This window comes from Balaenoptera musculus, chromosome X (genome assembly GCF_009873245.2).
Source record: "Balaenoptera musculus isolate JJ_BM4_2016_0621 chromosome X, mBalMus1.pri.v3, whole genome shotgun sequence".
Lineage (NCBI taxonomy): Eukaryota > Metazoa > Chordata > Mammalia > Artiodactyla > Balaenopteridae > Balaenoptera > Balaenoptera musculus.
In genome coordinates, this window is record NC_045806.1 from 30,123,517 (window position 1) to 30,130,176 (window position 6,660).

The 6,660-nt window shown below is 36.9% G+C and overlaps 1 pseudogene; it reads right to left on the reverse strand.

Annotated features, from left to right (window-relative positions):
• Positions 1-238: 238 nt before the first annotated feature.
• LOC118889006 lies at positions 239-1,161 on the reverse strand (annotated as a pseudogene).
• Positions 1,162-6,660: the final 5,499 nt, after the last annotated feature.

Consider the following 6,660-nt stretch of genomic DNA (forward strand, 5'->3'; position numbering starts at 1 on the left):
CTAAGTTTATCAATATCTGCCATCCTTCATCCTTGATAACAAATTAATAATAACATTCCTGGCTCTGCACTTACTAATTAGGACTTCCTAATAAATGCTGATTAGCCCAGTCAGGGAGGTCAGCAAATAAACCTAAATCCTTTTTTAGTCATGTCTAATCTTGTATACTCTATTCTCCTTTTTTAGCATTTGAAGACAACAGGTTAAGTTGGCAGATATTGTTTATGGACCACTGAAGTTATTTTGACCAGTTAAATCTCAGTTTTATTGAATCCTTGATAACTGGAATAGAATTTGCAGGGAGACCAGGGATATTGGAGAGGTTTGTACTTGATGTTTTCTGAGAAGCCAAAAGAGAAGTCTCTTAGTTTCCAGTTGAGTTGTATTTTTTTTTATATACAGTTGTTCCTTTATTTCTGTTTTCTCATGCCCACTCAAAACAAGACTGTTAGCATCTTCACTTGTTTTATTCTCTTATGTTTTGATTTTCTTGGGATGCTCTTCTTTATGAGGTGAGGCTGTTCTCTGACTCCTACTATAGGATTAGGTAAATTTTCTGGCTACATTCCCTGAAGGTCTATGTGGTTGGTTTACCAGACTTGTTGAAGAATGGACTCTAAAAGCTGTAGGCTTTGGTGGTGGAGAAATAGGAATAAGAATAGGAATGCTTACACTCCATGTACCCCTCGAACATTCACTGGAATTTGCTTGTGGCACAGAAACTTCAGTAGCCTGTATGTTGGTCACACATATTGCTGTTATAACTGGAGCAGAACTGTTTCTGTCCCAAGAGCTGTCAGAACAGTTCAATGGACCAGTCTTCAAGTTAAGGCACAGGCCCGCAGTTATCACTGTTCATTGATCAGTAGAGGCTGTTGTCACTCAGAGATGTCACTCTGACACCTTCGGTTGAACGATTTTGCCTTTTTTCTAAAGCACATGCTTAGGTAGTAGTTGAGGTTGATTTGCCTTTAAATGCACTGTAGCACTTTTCACGTAAACTTCAAACATCTTGCTGCTTATTGCTTGCCTATAAACTGTGCCTGTGAAAGACTGAATATCATCGGGAGGATCAACATTGAGGTTATCAGAGTTTTTTGTTTTTTTAAACATTAAGTCAATCACCTGTATTATATGAAATTCTTCCTTATTCTTTCTCATCCTCCTCCTTTTAATTCTTACTCTGGGTCAGTTCTCTGTCTGCCCCTGGATGAAATCCTTGACATGCCCCCTAGTTTTTCCAGTCCCTCTTAACTAGTAAAAAATATTTAAATCTCTTTAAAGCACTGACAAGTTCATCATGTAATGACTTAACTCCAGTCTAGTATAGTGTTATTTCAAATGCCAAACTTATTCAGAGTTACGCTTTTCTCCTTCCTAAGCACAGACCTCCTCCAGTACTGGAAGCCTGCAGCAGGAAAAGGACAGGAACTAACATCTTCTCTTAGTTGTTTGCTAATTACTATATGGCTGACCCCAGGGCAATGGTGAAAACGGCACAAGTTTAAGTGGTTGGTTCATTTGCAATCAGGTGTTGGGGTACTCTGTTGATAGTATTTTTCCAATAATACCTCTTTCCTTCCCACAGGGTGCATTTATGGGGTCCTTAGCAATTTTCCAATTGGAGACCTCCCACTTCAACTGCTTGGTTAGGGGAATGCCTTTTATCTGGCTGACTGTACACAACTTTACCTTTGGCATCTTGGCTTTCAGCTGTTTATAATTGGGGTCCTAGGTATTCCAACCAGTCCTCTGGGTTGGAGTAAATGCTAAGAAAACCCAGATTGGATCCCTTTTTCAAGGTCATATTTGATCCCCAGGAAACCTGTACCTCTTCCCTACTTTTCTGAAAAAGGAGCCGGCTCTGTGGTCAGCCCTCTCCACTCTGCCAAGAGCAAGGGGTGGTACCAGCCATAGGTCTGGCCTTTAAAATTCATAAGCAGAAGTCAGATGCTTGTCCTTTTGTTCCTCAAGCTCTTGGAAACACATTTGAAGATTTTTTAATAGATCCCAAAGCTCCTCTCATTTGAGTTGAGGGGAGGTAAAGCACAGTGCAATTAAATCTTTCTTGAAATAAATCCTCACTACTATACACTTCTACATCACCTACAGAATAGCTAAAATGAAAAAGAAAATACTAAGTGTTAGTGAGGATGTGGAGCATCTGGAACTCTCATATACTACAGGTACAGGTGGGAGTATAAATTGATATAATAACTAGAAAAGGCTTTGGCATTATATACTATAGCTAAAGATACCTATTCTCTTTGACCTAGCAATTCCACTCTTTAGGCATATATCTAACAGTCATGCACGTATATGTTCAACAAAGGTATGTTGGTAGAAGCCCTATTTGTAATAGCCCCAAACTGAAAATTGCCTAATTGACCATCAATAATAGAATGGAAAAATAAATGGTGGTATATTCACACAATGGAATGCTATACAGCATTGAGGATGGTCATTCTACAACTATTCACACCAATATATCAAAAACACAATACTGAACAGATGTGCCAGGCACAAGAGCATATACTTTATGACACCATTTATATAAAATTCTTAATATAGGCCAGGTTATTCCATGTTATGTTAGAGGTCAAAAATAGGGGGGTGATTGGCTGGAAGAAGCTTGAGGGAGGAGTCTGTGGAGTTGGTAATATTCTGTTTCCTGATCTGGTTCTAGTGTTATGGGTAAATTTAGTTTATAAGATTTTATTGAGCTGCACACTTATAATACATGCACATCTCTTTTTGCTATAGTAATTCAGTAAGAAATATAAAACAAAACAAAACCAAAACAAATCAACAAAAATGAAATTAAATATCTTGACTTTTTAATCTCACCCTCTTATCTGATCTGGAGGTGGGTGATCTGTTAATGCTGGAAGACCCAGCATTGGGCCACCCCCCATTTGCAAATCCTACATAGATGAGCCAGCCCCTTGGCTTAGATCCTGCAGTTACCAGGCAACAATTGCTCTGTTCTCAGCCTTTGTGGCCTCTTTCTGAGCCTACAGGAAGAATTGCATTTATCCTGTTACATAAATGATATGCTTGGTACAAAGCTATCAGACGCCTGGGGACCCAAATGAGGACTCTGCACATGCTCAATGGCAGGTATTGTAGGTCACAAGGTGCCAAAAGCTTTAAAGAGTAAAACCTTACAAAATGGGACCAAAGTGACAATTGTTTCTACATTAGCTTTGAGAGCCACAATTCCAGACTCATTCTGCCCAGACCTTTTGGTAATATCTCTATTAATTCACATGGGGTATGATTGACACAGCAATGAAGCTGAATTGGGAGGGCTTTGTGGAAAATACGTCAGAGAGGAAAAGAGATTTAAGCTACATTAGCCTTTGTCAATTCTTTTATCACGATGCAGGCAGGCACTTTGAAATTAGCAAATATTTAACATTCTTTGAGTCAGATTGTGCTTTCTCCTATCCACACATACCCTAAACCCCCAAAAGGTTGTACCTATTAAAGCAGTGCCCAAGTAGCAGGATATGTGGATAGATTCTTTGAAAGAGAATTGCTAGGTACAGGCATGAAGAGTTTTATGTTTCAAGATTCACCCTGACAAGTTGTTTTCCATTTGGCAATGTCACCAGCACCATATGGTATTATCAAATTTCCCATATCTCCATCAACATTAGGTAATACTATTTACTTAAATATATACATATGTGTATATATACCTATATGTTATATAACTTTCATAGGTAGAAATGGCTCTTCCAACATTTTAAATTTAAATAAAGAGAAAGCATATTGGCCATGATTTTATCTTTTACTTTGTAGGAAAAATCTTTTCAGCACAAAATGACTATATTATTGAGTTGCTGTTGTTCTGACAAAATATAAACTGAGTGTCTGATCAATCTCTAGCAAAGAAACTCTATAAAGGAACATAAGGACAATGATCTCAGGTTCCTCAATTAGTTTAGAAATTGACAATTACATTAATCTCAGAAGACCTTGGTAGATTCTATCTGAAATAGTATTCATTCTTTTGTTCAGTGCATTGCCTAATGCCAAGCTAATGCCAAAGTAAATTATTAGCAATTATTTTTCTCTCTTTCAATAACTGTAATATGGAGCAAATCCTGTATTTTTTCCTACATCCTGTATGTAGTTTATGTAATTACACATCTTGTAATTTCAAAGTAGATTCTCCTATAACTATCTGAAGTTATTATTATCATGATTTATGAGACCATTTCTGAATCAGAAAATTTCTTTCTTTTTTTTTTTACATCTTTATTGGAGTATAATTGCTTTACAATGTTGTTAGTTTCTGCTGTATAACAAAGTGAATCAGCTATACATATACATATATCCCCATATCCCCTCCCTCTTGTGTCTCCCTCCCACCCTCCCTATCCCACCCCTCTAGGTGGTCACAAAGCACCGAGCTGATCTCCCTGTGCTATGCGGCTGCTTCCCACTAGCTATCTATTTTACATTTGGTAGTATATATTTGTCAATGCTACTCTCTCACTTCGTCCCAGCTTCCCCCTCCCTGCCATGTCCTCAAGTCTGTTCTCTATGTCTGCATCTTTATTACTGTCCTGACCCTAGGTTCATCAGAACCATTTTTTTTTTTTTAGATTCCATATATATGTGTTAGCATACAGTATTTATTTTTCTCTTTCTGACTTACTTCACTCTGTATGACAGACTCTAGGTCCATCCACCTCACTGCAAATAACTCAATTTCGTTTCTTTTTATGGCTGAGTGATATTCCATTGTATATATGTGCCACATCTTCTTTATTGAATGGGAAAATTTCTTAAGATACACCAAGGGAAATACTGGAGTGCTCAGAATTTTCTATTTTAGTATATTATGAAGCAGTAAGAGACTTGCTTTATAAAACTTAGAATCTTACAATGCTTTTTCAAGATGCTTCATACTTCAAGAGAAGTTAGATTATTACAATAGAGCTAATGATTATTCTATGTCAGTGCTAGTATTCTTACCCATATTTTCATACTCTATCATACACCAATTTTTAACAGCTTTATTGAGGTACACTTATATACAATTCACCCATTTTAAGTGTACAATTAAGTTTTTTTTGTAAATTATAGAGCTGTGCAACCATAGTCACAATCTAAAATGATCCCACTTGCTTTTAAGTTCACTCTACAGTGCTACCGCCAGTCCTTGGCAATGACTAATCTGTTTTCTGTTTCTATAGATTTGTCTTTTCTGGACATTCCACATAAGTGAAATAATACAATATGTGGTCTTTTTTTATTGGCTTCTTTCACTTAGCTATTTTTAAAAAGATTCATCTATGCTGTAGCATGTACCAGTAGTTCCTTCTTTTATATTGCTGAATTATATTCTGTTTTATGTGTATACCACATTTTGTTTATCCATTCATCAATTGATGGACATTTGAGTTATTTTTAGTTTTTTGACTGTTATATATAATGCTGCTATGAACACTTGTGTACAAGTCTGTGTGTGGACCTATGTGTTCATCTCTTTTGGGTAGATACTTAGGAGTAAAATTGCTGGGTTGTATGGTAAATTGCTTCATCCAGTATCACAGCTGTGATGTTAGCCTTCCCTGATTGTTTGTCACCAAGATAGCTATTGTCTTTGACAAAGTCCCTGCAAGTGGGTTACCAAATTAGATCAGCCTCAACTGGCAGTGAAGCTCCTGATTTTTATGGCTTGTCCACCTTAGTAGAACTGCCATCCAAGATGAGCTTAGTGAGAGGCAGGGGAAGACAGTGAGCAGGTACAGGTGAAAATGTCATAGGCTGACACTGCTTGTACCTGAAGCCCGAATTTCAGCAGTTTTTGGAGCATAAACAAATGCTTCTCAGATTGTTGTATGCCTTTGGTTAATTTCCAAACAACAGTAAAATGAGTGTTTTGACAATTTGTCCAGTAGTACTATTGTGTGTCAGGTAGAGGATTTGCCAATCTCTTTAACATTCTGGAAGTCTTGTCTCCTCCAAACACCAGTTTTTAAACTTAAAATAAACAAAGATATCAAGGCATCTTTTTCAGGCACATATTTGTTTATATTAGCCTTAGGAAAAAAATTGTTATATGAGTAGAGATAGGTAGACAATATTATTTCATAGAAATATACTAAGTTGAGAATAAAATAAAATATAAAGAACTTTCCATATGTCATGCTACATCCCTATAAAGGAATAAACATGACTCTTACGTTGCACCAATGATGGGGCAGCACTTAATGTTTTTACATAGTTTAGAACTCTTCCTTATCCTATTCCCAAGTTCTCTACATGTACATGTATACACACACACATCTTTCCATTAATAGTGACATTTAATCAATTATGTACATGATTTTCCCATGGCTAATTGTGAATTAGCTCACTAATGTCAGGGGGGTTTCATACTTCCATAGTACTGGCCTGTTGCTTCTAGGAAGAAAAGGTAAGAAGAGTTTGGGCTACACTGTCAAGCTCCCACAGCCATTTAAAAATACTTAACTAATGTTCACTTGGAAATTTCTCATTATAAGTCTCTCTCTCTCTTTCACACACACACACACACACACACACACACACAATCAGTTTGTCGGTTAATTGCCTGTGGCGAAAGTTAATGTTCTAATAAACTAGGTATTAACTGATGTAATGAGTGGTATCGTGTAGGTT